The sequence below is a fragment of the Chlamydotis macqueenii genome, chromosome 20 (genome assembly GCF_036417535.1).
Source record: "Chlamydotis macqueenii isolate bChlMac1 chromosome 20, bChlMac1.mat, whole genome shotgun sequence".
Lineage (NCBI taxonomy): Eukaryota > Metazoa > Chordata > Aves > Otidiformes > Otididae > Chlamydotis > Chlamydotis macqueenii.
In genome coordinates, this window is record NC_141575.1 from 6,042,705 (window position 1) to 6,059,590 (window position 16,886).

Sequence of the window (16,886 nt, forward strand, 5' to 3'; positions counted from 1 at the left end):
TGTGGCTTTTTCCTTGTAATGTTTAAGTAGAGTTGACTTACTGGTTTTAATGTATGTACACTGATTTCTGAGGTTGCATTTTGCACCTTTACTCACCGTGGAAGAATATTTGACCACATCCCCAAATGGGAGCTGTATCCAGAAGCGTGTGCACTGCTGTTGTTCATCCACTTGTTCTGTGCAGAAAGCTTTGAGAATTGTTTGGCAAATAGGTTTAAAATGCATTTAGATAATATTTTTCACTCTGCACTATGCTTTTTGTTATGCTGAGATAAATGCTTTCATATATTTATCTTATATATATATATACAAAAGGGAAAAAATGATTGGCATGCGGCAGTGAGTGAATGGAAGTGTGTTTTCCCAAACAAAAGTTAAATAGGGAGGGAAATATTTCTTGCCCTCTTGAGGGCTGTTGATCTGTCAAATGTGGGGCTTATAGGAGTGGCATTCATTAAGAATGTGTAACTAAGGTTTTGCTGTAGTAGAAGAAAAACTGGCAGTGGATGAACTGGGAGAGCTGTGATAGTGCTGCATAAATATTTTTTTCGCGGTACTGCCTCTCTCTCCCAGGTATAACAGTCTGAGATACTTTTGCTCATGTGCTGTCACTGGAAAAGCCTGAAAAGAAGGGTGAGAGGAGAGGGTTGTGTGTGCTGGTCAAGAGTCTTTATTTCCTTACAACTTCAAAGTGTGAAACTTCTGTGTTTCACAGAGGATGCTTTCTGCCATATGTTTGTAACTTAACATGTAAAAGCTAAAAACTGTGTAGCACAGCTTTACTTCAGTTTTTGGTGTGCAAAAACGTGGGCAAATGTTTATCGTGTGTATATTGGTGAGTAGTTTCACTGCCGCTTTGCTCAAAGACATTGTCATCAGCTGATCAAAAGGCTACGTCAGGACAGACAGCCTACCTCTGGCGATCAAGGCATTCAGCGCTTAAAGGTTATTGTTGCACGCTCTACCTGAAAACCAAAGTTAAAAGCTGAGCAGTTGCACCAGCCTATCCTTCAGGTAATGAGAATGCGTATCACATGACATGTGTGACTCGGTTCCTATTTAAATCAGTGCCCTGGGGATTTACAGCCTTATTTTTGGAATGGAAGGGGGGAGATAGCTAGGTTCCAACTCTATTTAAAGATGAAATAATGTTTCTCTGGCTGTGAGGCTGCATGCAGTCTTCTTAGATGCAATGAAGTAGCCCAGGAAACAAGCCTGGGAAGGTGGAAGCATGCATCCATTCCTGGTAAAGCACGATGTGAACTGTGTGTGCCCCCACACCTCCTCTTCTGGATAATTGTGGGCTGTTTTTTCTTTTTGCATTGTGGCTTTTGTTCTGATTCTTGTCTGCGTTGTCCTTGTACTTCAATTATGTATAAAATTCTTGAAAGCTCCTTTTCCAGAGGGTCAGTATAACTAACATAAAACTATCTTGAAACAGGAAAGCTGTAATTGTTGAAGACGACAATTTTTTGCAATAAATGTGCTGTTGTGAAACACATGCACCTAATTCAGGCATCTTTGGAGACTGCATCTGTGTAGTTGTTGATGGTCTTCAAAAATAGTCTTGAACAGAAAGCTTATTTATCATAGTGCCAGCATTTAGTGTTTGTGGGAGTGTGTTGAATTGTTCCAGCTAATAAAAGTCCTACTGAGCTAAACAGTACAAGTATAAATATTTCACTTGGTTATTAGCAGTTGACTTGAAGTAGCTGATGATTAGGAACAACATGACAAAATAGAGTACTCCATTCACACAGAGGTCAGAAGATCTTCTCTTTTATGATGTGTATGGTTTTCATGCATGTGCTTACAGCAATTTGTATTGACTTGAATGTTGAATCTGTAGTTGGCATGGTGTAGCTATCTTTTGTGGTTTGCTTGTGGGTTAATCCCTGGGGGGAAAAAAAGTGGAATATTAACAGTGTGGTAACAAGCTAGAATCCATACTTCCTGGCAAACAGGTGTCAAAGCAGTGGAAATTCAGAACCTATTTTATAATTAGAATGCAAGAATTGAGGGCTTTTTTTTCTTTCTTCATGATACATTGGCAGACGCAGTGCTTGGAAGTTGCTGGTCAGTGGAGCAATATTGATTTCCCTCTGGGGGCAAGGCATTCAACCTTCTCCGCAGGGGGTGAGATTGGTTCCTTAATCAGAATAGCAACAATCCATCCTGAAGCTTCCTCAAGGTATTAGGGCTAAATTAAACAGTCTGGGACGAATGTGTAAGCCCTAATGCACTTCAAGAGGCTTTCTTGGATAAGGAGAATTTTGAAAATAATCAGAAGATGAACCCAAAACTAAAAGAAAAAAGCCACGGGCACAAATCACCCCTAAAAAGGGGGACTAGAATACATTTTCTTTGTGTGGTGCAGTGCTTAATGCTCGAATTCTCTTAGGGAAGAAAAGAAAAAAAAAAAAAGGCATGAACTGTACATCTCTATTAATGGCATTGCATTTATAACTTGTTTTCTCTCCTTTGTGTATGTATTCCATAACTGTTCCAAAAATAGATATGGTCACAAATATTGAATTGGTAGAATTAAGCATCGCAAAGCCAGGAAATAACACCATTTTAAAACAACTCACTGCTGAGGAAACATGAGTTCCTATGCATATTGTATTATGTCTTAATTTTGCAAAATTGTAAGATTGTTTACTTGTGTGCATTTACAGAGTCTACAATTATGCATGAATTCCTTGAGGATAAAAATGTCATGGTTGCATTCAGCTTTTTTGGAAATCCTTTCATTAACTTGGATGAGGAAAGAAACCTTATGACTGAGCTTTAGTCTGTTTATTAAGTTCTCATAAGCAAGAAATTAACTATAATGTGTCAGTAACCTTGTTGGTTATGCTTACTGATTTATGAATGTCATTCCTATACAGGAGTACCAAAAAAAAAAAAAGTAGAAGAGCAGACCACATGTTTGTTTTTTTTTTATAGTCTTGCTCTTGGTTCTTAGCCATTTTGTCTTTTTCTACCTCAGTCTGCACTCCAAGTCAGGTAAGCAGTAATTTTCCGCTTACAGAATATTAGGATCCTTCTGATAAGAGAACAAATATATCCAGGAGGCCTGAGAATTTTATAAAAACTGGAATGCTTTAGGGTGACTCTTTGTTAATAATATCTGTGGAGACATACTGAATGTCCCTGGTAAAAGTTGACAGGTGCTCTCATCTTAAAGACCTCTGACTTCAGAGATGCTCTGCCAAAGCCTTCTGCCGTGACTTGAACTTCCTTGGTCCTGCGGGTTCATGGCCCACTAGTTTGTGTTAGCAGCCAAAACCCTGTTATATGGGGAGATGGGTTTAAACTTTAGGGTTGACTGAAACCCCTTCCTTGGCTGGGGGGCTTTAGTCAACCTTTGGACTGGAGTTGTAGCTTCCAAAGACTATTTTAAGTGGAAGATATTATCATTATGGCAACTGAAGAGCATCAAATGACCTCGTTGTCCTTGCTGAGGGAGGGGATGTTGTTGTCAAGCTGTGAGAAATTCCCTTTCTTCCACTCACCCTCTGTGTACATAGGTAAGCACGCACATCTCCTTCTTTCCCCTTCCTTGCTGTCAGTCTGGTTCAGAGGCCAAGCTTGCTTTCCTTGCTTGGCAGAGAAAACATTTAGTAGATTCAAGTCAATATCCTCTTTCATATTTTTTAGATGATTCAACTGTGCATCAAGCAAATGGTCTATCCCTGTGTTATAAAATAGCTGGGGGGTCATGGGACGTTCAGGGAACTGTGCCCAGAAGCTCCAGTTGCTGTATCAAGATCAGTAGCTCTGATGCATCCAAGTCAAAGGTTGGACAGGAGGTTCCTGTTTGTTCTTCAAAGAAAGCCATTTTTTCTGTGTTTGAGTGCTCTTTAATCCAACAGACAAAACCACAGCAATGTAATGGATGAAAGCTGAAGTAAGCAAAGCATAGATATGAGGAAGAGTGAAAGGGGAAGAGGAGGAAGGCTGGCACCTCGTTACTTTTAATAGCAGGAGTTGATACAGATTGCCAAGGAACTGGTAGACTTTCTGTCAGGAGGAGCAGCTGTATATTGGTATGAGAGTCTCTAGGTGCACCGTCAGCTTTGGGGATCCGTGGTCCTGTTGTGCCAGTGGTCGCGTGGAATTGCTGCAGCAGTCACCCTTGTGGGCTTTTCCTCTCCCCAAGTTTATGAAGATCTGAGCTCTCGTCTGCCAGTCCTGCAGAGCAGGTTCATCTGCATGACTGCTCTGGATTGCTTGCGATGGTACTGCTGGCTGCTTATGATAGTGACTTACTTTGGATATGGTAGATGCTCTTAGTTCTTGAAATTGCTTTCTGAGTAAGCATTTCTGAGCCTGAGTGTTCACAAGATTTTTTTTTTGGTGTTTTTTTGGTCTGCCTGTCCTAAGATAAAATGTTAATTACTGTTGTGTAAGTGAGACAATATGTGTTGATTTAACGTCTGTGTTTTGAAATACTTGATTTTAAAGTTTGTAAACTATGTGATTTTCTTCAGCCTGGGCAGAAAAATATGATGGAATAGGAACTATAAAGGTGACAAGAAAGCAAAGATACAAAAAATTTATATAACCTTGGGGATTTTATGTGTAGTGAAATTTATTATTTTTGCTTAAGTTATAACCTTTTCATTTTAGAGAGTGGATAAACTCATGAGATTTATTTTTATCTTGGCACCACTATCACTTTTAATATGAAGCTCTTACAATAAGCTTCGTTTCAGAAAGCACTTGCACTGGTATAAAATATTGCTTAGACTATTTATCTTTATTAGTGTATCTGTTACTTTAGAAATTTCTTGTATTTTGTACCATTGTTCAAGTAAACAACATTTTATAAAAGACTGAACCTTATTCTTCAGCCCATAACCTTGTGAGTAATTTCAATTATTTCAGTGCACTTAAGAGCTGAATCCCCGGGTTTTTTGTGTATGCACCCATTGTTTCTCTCTGCATTATGAGTCTTTGGCTTTTTTTGAGGTTAATAAGAAATTTAGATCATCATGCTTAACTTAGTAATGCTGACTCTGCTGCTCAAACATCTGTCACTCTGTTTTCATCAATGAGCAAGGCAGAGTGATGTTCGGAACCCTTGCTCTCGTTTCAGGCACATGTTTCTCTAAAGCATTTGTGTCTCTAGTATCCCAACTACGAAATTTTTCTCCAATACATACAGATACCTTAAACTTTATTCTTGAACACTGGTAAAGTGAATCTTCTCTTTTCTGATGTTCTGCAGCAGGACAGTTGTTTTGTTAATATCCCATTATCTTCCACTGTCCCCCCATGCATCTTACTTTCCATGGGTTGACTGTTTCTTCTCAAACACACTGTTCTTTTTTTTTTTTTTTTCCTTTCCTTTTGTGTCTCTCTTGCATTACTGATAAGATTTAGCTTGTATCACCCTATACTTTAGAATTTGCAATGTATGTTTCCAAAAATGTCGACTAAAGTGTAGTGTGATAACCCCTTGCAGGCTTGAGTGCCAACTCGGCAAGTGTCATGTTTAATGAAGGAAGGTGTCTTACAGATCAATTGAATATACCGAGTGTCATAGAAGCAGCAAATAACTTACTGAAAAACTCCAGAGCACTGGAAGGCGAACATCTCTTACACAAAAAATGAGACCTTTGCCTTTAATATCTTCTACTTTGAAACTAAATGCTCTAGTACCACCTAATTCCAGTAATAAATGAGGTAGGAGTGCATGTAGCAAGACTTTGTGGAGTGCCTCTCAGTGTAGTTTACAGGATGTCAGCCCTTGTAGCACTTAAACGTTTTAGTAAGTGCATTGCTTAGTCTTGTGCTGTTTCAGAAGTCACACTCCTTAATTTTTTAATTTTTTTTTTTATGAACCTGGGAGTAGTTGTCATAGCAGTTGTTGCTGGAGATCCTATCCCCATTGTGCTAGGTAGGCATTGTGCAATCTAGGCGGTGAAGGGCCCTGTCCTGCAAGTTGTGTGATACAAATTAAAGACAAGCAAGATTGGAAGGATGGAGCGCATGCCACTCAAGGACATGAAATCGTATGCAGGTCTCAAACCTCTCCTATCTCATGACTCTTCCGGTCTGGGGAAAAAGATAGTAATTTTTCTTGCACTCACATTTGTTGTGAAAGTTATGTGTTGTGAAATTGTGAACTACTGAATACTTACTGTACTCTGAGACTAAATTAAAAAGTAAAGAGTATCTATTTTATTGTATCTTCTTACATTGACAATCAATACAGTATGCTGATAGACACCCATAATAGATTCTCTATACTAGAATTGCATTGTTCACTTAATGCTATAAAAAGTCTGTATATCTGACAGCCACGTTTCAAAGAATTATTTTTCCAATATACTAATTAATTACCTTAAATTAAGTAGTCATGCAAAAAATGAAATACAACATCAATATTTAATGGCATCTGCTTAAAACCCTCCCGGTCTAGACTTTTGAAGTTCTGTGGGGGTGATGTTCACAAATCCCTGATGAAGACAGGATGGAATGTGTGTGTGTCTGTTTTCTTTTTATTTAAGGAATTAATTACTTACTCCTTAAAGATGTAACTGTGAGATGCCCTGCATGGCCCTGCTCAGAAATAGTGGGTTGTGGGAAACAGCTTCATCTCTCTTTATAGGCTGTTGCTCCGTGAATATGTATTTGGATGTTACCAGAAAGAGTTTTTCTTTCCTCAGTGGGATGAGCAGGCAGGCTCCTCCAGTTGAAGCAAGTGTGCAGAAGTAATACTGAAAGTGGGCTGTAATTTTTTCTCTTGCTTCAGGAAAGACTGAGCTCAAGTGACCGACATCTTATTCTGCACATCACATTGTTTCCAGTTCTGCTGCTGGAACAGCGCAGCTACAAGCTGGCTTAAATTTACAGATCTCATGCGAGATGCCAGTCTACTCCTGAACCGTGTGCAGTGTTTTTGTATGTGGAACTGGCTGTGTTCCTTGTTACTGCTCTGTTATCAGCTGCTTATTTTCTGTGGCAAGCTTATGGAGAAGAGAATTTGTAATAGATTTGCATAGAATTTGTAGGCACTGTTGATTCCAGATAGACCTGTAGACTTGGAGAATCCATTCTTTTCTGGAAATGGAGTGAATATTTGTTAAATTTCCTCCAACTATAGTGGTAAAGAGCAGCACTGTGCTTGCCATCCTCTTTTGATACTTCATGGTTTGTTATTGCTGTGATAGGAAAACACAAGTAGCACATTATAACGTAAGCATTCCCTCTTTTTTTTTTTTTTTTGTTGTGCTAGCCTTCTACTTGATCTTCCAAGAATGTGAGAAGAGTGGAAATCAGGATCATGTAGCTGCGTAGTTTTATTCACAAAAATTTCACCACATGTGCTCTCTGCACAGCACACTTCTATGACATAGTTTTAGTGAAGCAATTAATTAAGAAATGTTCCTGTAAAATATCCTGTGTATAATACCGACTCAAAAGTTGACCAGCAGCTCTCCATTACTTCCATCATGAAGATTTTAATAACATTGAGCTGTAGCTTTTCTTAGTCCTTTAATGAGTAACATCATGATTTATGTGGTGTGGTGGTCTTGTTTTTGTTTGTCTTCAAGACAGAATGCTTTTTATCGCTGTCCCAGAAATCGGTCCGAAGTACAGCAAGCAGCTTTACGCTTGAAAAACTGTAGCACCCTTTCAGATTTTTTCAGCCTGCTAACACATTCAGAACACAGGACAAGCAGCTTAAGATCTGAATGAGATTGTTCACCAAATGAGTTGGTGTAGCATATTAATTTGCTAGCACTTCTAAATGCCTGCAGTGTTACAAGAGCCTGCAATGTCACTAAAATACCAGGAGCTTTGTTGGCTCTAAACTCCTTAAAAAAGAGTTTAAAATTCTTGTCTACTTGCCGTAGCCTTACCAGCTTTATAAAGAATTTCGAGATCTGTATTTGAAAAATGTTGTGCATCCTGGGCTTAGCAAAGTTAGTAAGAGTCTTTTCTTGGCAGTGTTAGTTGTCTTGGAGTTTCATTGCGCTCTGTTTTACTGTATAGCTCATTTTTATATGAGGCTCCTATTAGTACTTTTATCTAGATGCCGATGGATGCGGTTACTGTGTGTTTCGATATGTGCTTCATCTCACTGGACCGTCTAGGATTGATGTTGAAAAAGCAATTGCTTTAAAGCTGGGTAAACTAACATGATGTAGTCTTCATGAGACTGTGTGCAGTAAACCTGATTTTTTTTTCCATGTGTACTTTCTGTTCCTTCTTAAGTTGATATTTAAAAGCTGATGTGATACTAAGCCCATTTTTCCTTTTTCCTCTTTGTGTAGTAGACCACTCTCCCGCTTCCTCCCCCCCGAGTCCAAACCAACAACTCGAAAAACAAACCCAGAACACGCCCCAGTATTCTGTCTGGCAGCTCTTGGAGAAGAGTGATAGGAATGGGGTTTTGAAACTACAAAAAGTTTCAAACTTTTTAGAAGTCTGTTTTTAAAATGAAAGCTTTTACTCGGAGGTTGAACCCGAACATTTCAGTAAAAGCTGCCTAAATGGGTAAAACATAATTTTATTACCTGCTGCAGCAGAACTTGTATCAAAGGTTTATGAACCAGTACCGATTGACTGTTCTGAACTGGGAGTTGAATCTAAAGCTGCATGTTTAGGAACGGAATTAAACCACCCAAACATTTTTTGCTGTCCCTTGTTTCACTGATACTGGATTTAGGCAAATAAGTGGTGCTGGAAGATGGGATGGGCAGAAGGAATTGACCAGACTGGTGTGATATACGTGTGGCTTTTAATCTTAGCTCCAATAAGCACTGATTTAAATTGGGCAGTACTTTTCCTCATGTCTATTTCCAAAAACTAGATTAATAGAAAAAGACTGTTTACTAATGTAATTCCCATTAGGAATAACCCAAGGTCATGAGGTTGTTGTCGCATGGAAACTGAATTACCCCTTTTGCTCAGCTAGACTCGCCTATCCAGCTTACGAGCAGAATGTCCTTGCTGAGGAAAGCAGCGCTTACTTAAAGGATCAAAGGCTGTTACTTTTCTTGCTCAGGATGGTGAGACATTATTTATTCCTGCTGCTTAGGTCTCCAAGTCATGTTGGTCAAAAGAGAATGTAATTGATTTGTTTCCATAAAATGTTCTGACTATTTTACTCTGAGAGGCTAGAGGCCTTGCAGGCTAGAAGGTTTGTACAGTCAGTAGGTGCCCTATTTTCTAGAAACTGTAATTTTAGGTTGTCTTGGTTAGCACAGCATGGTTAGCACACTGAACTTGAGCTTTGTCTGTTGGGGCTCAGAGCGTGGCCTTACTGCAGCATCTTTGTGGGACAGGCAGCAAACCACTGTCTTGCGTGCTGTGCTGTGGTTCCCCGCTTGTCTCCGATTTCTCTGTGAACTGGTCCCTGTTTCAGATCTGTTTAGATGTGCAGGCAGCACTTAGCACAAGGGGGCTGCTGTTAGAGCTGGAGGATCTTTGCTGCTGCTGCAACATGCTTCAAATGCTCTCTGATCAGGTGGCTGGGCAGTTAAAATTTATAGCTGTAGAGGTAATTGTGTTACAAAACTCTAGTTCTGTGTGTTTTGTGCATGTCATATTTATAAGGTAGAACACGCTGATTCCTTCCCATTTTAGAAAGCTCAGTGACTCATAATCTCTCTGTTCTTCTTGTATGAGTGTGATGGGGTTAAATTTACCTCTTTCTCTTTAGATGTATGTAATTTCACATGTCCTGTGGAGAATCTCCAGTATCTTTGAGGGAGTAGCTGGGACGGCTCCACCACAATCCGCGGAGCATTGTGCCTGGCTGTGTGCGTGCTGGTCTACTGACTCCGCGAACCTGAAATGTGTGTGGGAGAACTTTCTCTTGTATTCTAGCATGTAATTTAATTGATGTTTGTTTGGTAATTTGCCTCAGATTAAATTATTCGTTGTCACTACTGAACAAATGCTTTGTGTGCTTTTGGTGGGTCAGCATTTTGCACAGTATTTCCCCTTCTTTATGCCACCTACTTTGCATTCATTTATTTTTGCTGCGATCTTATTACTGAAAACTGAGAGAGACTTCTGTTGGGAGGAGGGGGGGACCGAGTGGAGTTTCGGAGAGGCTTTACGCAGTGGTTATTTGGTTAAGAAAATGTGATTACTTTTCCTCATATTTAAACGTTGATTTTACACATGCTCACATTGTAATTAATGGGAATTGTTATCTGAGGTTAAACTTTATGGGGATGGAATAGAACTGAGCATGTGAAAATATGAGTATATGCTCTCTCCTTCCAAAAGAGAAGAAGCTTAATTAAGTTAGCAGAGAATCCTTGTTTATTGATAGCAGTATGTGTTTTGATGCACAGCTGGACGTTTCTCATCCCTAGCAAGACGTGTCAGTGGTACAGTTGCCACATCAGTTTGAGTTTGACTGTGTTTTAGTTTGTTATTCATAGATTAATTCTGTGGCCCTACAGATGATCTTAGCTTTTGCAGAGGAGGAGAGCCATGGCAAGATTCAGTTTGAAGTTTGAGTATTTTGTGCGAGTAGGATCATTCTGAAACCATGTTGTCAAAATGAAGACGAATGGCCTGGCTTCACAGAGTGCTGCAGGATGTCTGCACATGCAGCAGGGTTTAGTCCCTTTCCTGAAGCATCTGTGAGCTGAAGAGCTGAGATGAGAAAGGTAATAGATATTTGACAGGATGTTAGCTGAATGTGTTGGTTGCCATTTTCATAGCTGTAGAAAGAGTTGGGTCTTACTGTAGTAAAAAAAGCTGTGTGACAGACCCCAGTAGATGGCTTTATGGAATATTGTCTCTTCAGCTTTTTGCTTATTTTCTATTTCTGGCCTAGTTGCTGAATTAATCTCCTTTGCCAGTGTTGCTTGACTCCACTGCACAGAGTGTACGAGTGGATAATACTGAATTGTGAAATACACTTTGAAGAGTGTTTGTTTACAAATTTTGAAGTGATCAACTTTGTGTTTAAAGTTTAAATTGAATTTATACCTAGATTCACAGACACTTAAAATGCTATGTACTCACAACTGTTGTTCTGTCTATCTTATTAGATTTCGTGAATCATATATATCTCTGAGACGCCTCCTGTTTCGGAAGCTTAACTATTTATTGGATCAGAGCAGAAGCACCAGATCTAATTTCTGGGTTAAAATTAGAACACAATGGCAGGTAGAAATATTTAAGGTGCAGCAGTAATCTTATTTGGTCCTGAAGTGAAGTGGCCCTTGAAAAATCTGGGACTGTATTTGTAATGTCATGTATTTTAGATATGCTTTTTGAACCCATCTGCGAAGGAGTACTTTAGTCTTTTTCAGCTATTAGCTCATTTAATTTGGAAAAGAGAGGAGGGAACAGTCAGTTTACTGATTTTCAATTTCCATTTGAACTTTAGGAGGGGCTTTGGACACGCTTGGAGGGGGTGCTCATTCTTTGACCTTAGGTGTTGCCATTGCTCCAGTGATTCCAGGAGGCAGCCTCCGGCTAAGCAGACTTAGTGACTTTTACAACATTTTTATTTTCCAAGTGTCTGCATAAACATTCTATAAGGACACCGTGCCTGCAGTGGAGTTCGGTAGTCAGTTCTCGGAGTGCTTCACAGCCAGAGGAGGAGGCGAAAATGAGTCAGAGGAGTAAAGGCTGCTCTCCTGTGTTTAATAAATAAATATATCTTTCTGAAAGGAGATCTGCACGCACGCGCAATGCTACACCTGACAGATGATTTATTTAATGGAGATTAGAAGATCAGAAGTTTTGCTCTTGAGAATACCAGACATACCTGGCAAGCCCTTTACTTTTTTTTTTTTTAATGTAGCCCATATGGCTACACTTAGAGCGAGATCAAGTACTCTTATTTTGCAGAGTTTAACAATGTCACTGATTTTTTAAGTGGTTCTATAAAAACAATCAAATCCCCCCAAAATCGAACAAAACCCCCTGTCACCTAAATATTACTCCTCCAAAGAGTTCAACACAAAGGGATTGAAATGCAGGAGTTCCTCAACTCCAACTGTGTGCTTAGAGCAGCATCGCCTAAAATTTCCAAGCTGTCTACACATCCTCAAAGTGTGCAATTTCATTGTTCGTGTCAGACCTTTTGAAATACATATTTAGTACTGAGGATGCGTAGAACAGCTCAGATACTCTACATGATGAATCCAGTATAGCATTGGTTTACAAAGAAGGTGAGCAAAAAGCTAGTTTCATAGAATCATGGAATAGTTTGGGTTGGAAGGGACCTTTAAAGGTCTTCTTGTCCAGCCCTCCAAAAAAACACCCTAATTTCCCCAAAATACATTCCCACGGACTACTACGGTTTGAAGTATTGTTCTTGTGAATAATATTCTACTATTGTAATACAGTGTGGCTTTGGATAAGAGGGTAGAATTGTGTGTGCGTTGTCTTTTAAATGGACCAGGAGGCTTGTTTGTTTTTCTATTGTAGCTATCCATGCAATAAGCAGGAACACTGTATGGTTCATTTTTAATAACTGCTACACAGCTGCCCAAAGGGGAAACTGTGTGGGCAAGAGATCTTGTTCATCTTTGTTTTAACAGCTGGTATTATTAAAGGAGAGCTTTGCAGAATGGAAAAAAAAAAGAGAATGAAAATCAGTCAACAGTTAATCCGAAGATGCAGCCAGGCACCAAAAGATTTACTGGGAATTAGTTCTAAAATTGCATTTGTTCAAATTGTTTCAGAATAAAAGAATGGGTGTGTATTAAATCAGGGAAGTGGGATGGTGCTGGGGAACAGTGAAAAGTTGCAACATTGTCAACTGAAAAAATCTTACTGCAACAACAACAACATATATTTAGCATCGTTACCATGCTGCAACTCCTGAGGGAGGCAGCTCGGATCTGGAGCTCTGCTGCGGCTCATGATTTACATCACCCCGGCAGCAGAGCGATACACACCAGGATCTGCTCATTTTCAAAGCTCATGTTTATAACACACAGAACAGTGAATCCCTGTGGGTCATTGCAGCTTTCAGTCTGCAGCTCTGGATACTGTCAGCAAAAACTAAACCCTTGTCCCGTTCCTGTTCCCCCAGGATGAGCCGAAGGAAGAGGTTAGCATTGCTTTGTTTTGTTTCTTTATTTTTAAATGAGTTTCATGGGTATCATTAATGCTAATGGTAGAGATGCATCATCTCTCTGGGCCCCAGGAGATTTTAGTAGTTACAAGCCTTTGCTTAGCTTTTGCTTACCTAATGAGTCTTGATTTTAAGGTCTAGTCTGCTGCTGATCACCGTACCTAGTAGGAATAAGTCCACTGAATTGCACTAGTATTGCCAAAAGGAGAAGCAGCATGTGTATGTTTATCTTCAGTTTAAGTAATTGAATATGTGCAGAAAAAGGTTGAAATGTGCTCAGTCCTTCAATAGAAATACTTGGTATTTCTGACCTAACATCTGGCATTAGTTGAGGTTTCTCTCTTATTATCTTACTCTTTAAGAGCTTTCTTATATCCTGGGTTGTAATTTGCACATTACGATGTATTTTGAAACAAAACTCTGCCTCGTTCTGGGGTTTCTTGCGCGTGTTTTATAAGCAGAATTGTGTGCTTGAAAAGAAGTGTTCGTTTCTGAATGGTCTGCTTATGACAGATGGTTCTCATTGCGGTGAAGTAGTGCAGTGCCTCAAACCTCAAAGTGTATAAACTTATTGGAAGGAAATGAATTGCTGCTGCAGCATGGCCATCTATGTGAAATATCCTTGGACATTTCGAACAGTGTTTTTTGAGCCTTACCTTTTCCTTGTGTGAAGAAAATAATATTCCTTTTCAAGCGCATGGAATTTTGACACCTCTAAGATGCACATTTCCTCTTTCAAGAGATGTAACACAGATTTCTTAGTATCTAATAACAGCAGATGACTTGTGTCGAGTCTAACGCCTCTGCATGGCCTCTTCAGGTAATTGTTTGCATAAAAATGAAACAGCACCTATATAATGCTGTATACTAGATGGACTTATGTCCTTCCACATGTGCCATCTGGGGCACGTAACCTACATAATTTCGCATCATAATCTCCCCTCTTCCAAGAAAGCCGGGCTTCCTGTTAGCCTTTTGCGGGCAAAAGGACAGCCTTAGTGTCCCTAACTATCCAATACCCTTTGATTCAATTGCTGTTTCTTTTCATCACCTATTGCTCATCAGCTCTGTTCTGTTCCAGTTGAGCCTCTCGCCTCCTGCCTTCCCACTCCCCAGAGTTAATCATTCCTCACTGTTGTCTTATCTCTCGCAGCGTCTCTTCAAAGCTGCTGCAGCACCAGCGACCACATCCGCTCCCGTATGGCACATCCTCTCCCTCACCTTCCTTCCTGCCTGCTGCGTTAGCAGTGTTACTTGCGCTGTTGCTATAGAGGGACCACAAGTTCTGCTTTACCACATCCTTTGTGGGATACAGCAGGCAAACGCTGAGGGAGAAGGCTTGGTTTGACACCAGGATGGCAAGAGGTGGAGGCTTTGGGGGTCTAATAGGTTTGGACTCCAGTAGATTTGGGCTCCAGTAAGGAAGACTGGTTGCTGTAGTGGTAAGAGCAGCTCCTGGAGCCAAGACCAGGATGCTTCTTGCTGAAGCACCTGCTCCACCGCTCCTACATGTGTGGCTGGCTGGCAGCAGTGACTCAGACTTCTGGCTGAAAGGAGTAGTTTCAGTTCACAGTTTAAGCTGTCAGCAGAGAAAACTAGATATAGAGTGTGTGTGTATGTGAACGTCTCTGCAGCTGATGACACTGGTTGTACTCATACAGGGAAGTGTCCTCCCGTGAACCACGTGCCAGGTACTGCAAGGTTTCCGTAATAGCTGTTAAAGTGGTCACCAGCACCAGTTCTCGGGCTGCGCTCCCGGTGAGCGGCTGGCACAGGAGGTGTCCTGTTGCCAACCTGGTGCTCTGCTGCTTCTGTGGCACTTACTCTCCCTCCCTTCCTCACTTTCAAAGCTTGCTAGTTGGCTTTGTCGTGCGCTCTGCAGCCTGCTACTGAGTTTTAGTGGTGTGCATCACCTTCTCTACAACAAGGTCATAAGCTACAATAGTATGAAAACAAGCTCCATGTTCTAGTTAGTGGAGGATGTGCAGCAGCTTTACTTTAGGAGGGTCTTTTATTTCATTTTAGCCCTGACAACCCTGATGATCTGGTTGTACTCTCAGAACTGGCCTTGCCTCAGCGTAGCTATAATATTCATTTTGCTCTCCAGGTGTTGGCCTCTGCGCCCTATGCTCAAATGCCTATTTTCAGAAGTGCTTCTTGTTTCACTTCAGTCAAGTTTCCGTCAAGGCAGGGTCAGGGTATGGCTGAAACCTGCCTATGAGACAGCACTTCCGCTTAATTAGCAGGAGGGGTCACTCCTGAGTTTGTGGAAGGTGGTTTTCTGGGAGGGGATGAGTGTGGTTGGTCTCAGGAGCAATTAAGAGGGATGCTCCCTGTTGCCACCCTTTGCTGTGCTCTTGTACTGGGGCAACATCATTTTACGTCCAAATTAAAATTGGCATAAATATCAGAACTTATTTTGTTTTAAAGCTTCAGCAAAATGCTGAAGAGAATAAGCATTTCAGGGCTGAAATATAGACCAGTACTGCTTAATTCCTAATGTTTATTGTAACCAGTAACACAATTAGAGGTGAGTTTATTTACCAACATGAAAGATACTTTAACATAAAACATAGTCTGTTTCCACTCTTGTTTTCTGAGATTCCACCCCCTCCCAAGTTTGAAATGCACTTAGTTGCCTAATGATGCAGGAAAAAAAATATCTTTATTCTGTTTCTATTTTCTCCTAACTAGATCAAGTTCTGAGGTGAATCAGAAAAGGTAAAAGAATAGTTAAAAACCTTCTGGGCTTTATGGAAAAGGAGTTTAAAGGATGAAGATAAAGAACAAGTGGAGGTGGGAAAGCAGGCTGGATTTTTCTGGGCTATTTATTATTGCCTGTTTAAGGTGAAAGGTCAGGAATAACTTGTTTAATACTTAGAGGATAAAATGAAATTGAACACGTGGATGAATAGGAGATCTGCATAAAAATGCATGTGATCATAAATAATTTTGTGAACAAGCACCAGATGTACATGGGTGCTGAAAGGATAGTCGTTAAACAACTGGTAAAGCCACAGCATCATTTGAATGTCAGCCAAAAAGAGATGGTTTCTCTGTCCCAGCAGTATGTTTGCCGTAGTGCTATTAGGCCCCCGTGTCTGTGCTGCATGAAGCAAAGGGTTAGTGTCCTGTACTCCGTTTGGTACTTAACATCCTTCGTCTGTATAAACACGAGTGTCGCTAACGGAGGATCCCACTGACGGCAGCTGACAAGTTATGTGGGAAGGTGTCTCTCATCCGTAGTGGCCGAGTCAACAGATGCTAAACTGCTTTCGTATTTTCTACTCATCTCTTTTTCTGGAAGGCTCTTGCAGTGATAGCCTGTACTTTATGCATTTTCTTTCATTATTAATTTGCCTGAAGACTGTTACATTTGCATATAGCTTTACTGTAGGTCTCCACGGATCCGTGCTCTGAATTCGGTTGTATTCTGCTAGTGCTGTGGTACCATATGGGACTTAACTGAGCCTACGAAGGTCTCATTGTCTTGTTAATTATTTTTATAATTTGAAGTTGTTAAACCATGGAATCTAAAAAAGTAATTTAGAATTGGAACACTGTATTGTATTCTTGATCTTCACTTTAATTCACTTCTGGGTATGGAAATGGGTGAGAGGTGTTTTAAAAAAAAATGGAAGTGGGAGGAGACGGTGTGAACCAGAGGTAAAAATTAGGGTTTAATTCTCCTATTGCTAGTTATGTTTTTAGGACAGTGGATAAACAAGTAATTTTGAGAGGAAATGAAATCGAACTCTCTGGAGAATGAGGCAGTAAAAAGTGCTCACATATTTTTAATGTTTAAGAATCA

At 40.2% G+C, this 16,886-nt stretch overlaps 1 protein-coding gene across 25 annotated transcripts in view; it reads left to right on the forward strand.

Annotated features, from left to right (window-relative positions):
* FNBP1 (formin binding protein 1) overlaps nucleotides 1-16,886 on the forward strand; it is a 95,454-nt gene that overhangs the window by 8,813 nt on the left and 69,755 nt on the right. The gene's annotated exons all lie outside the window — the stretch shown is intronic.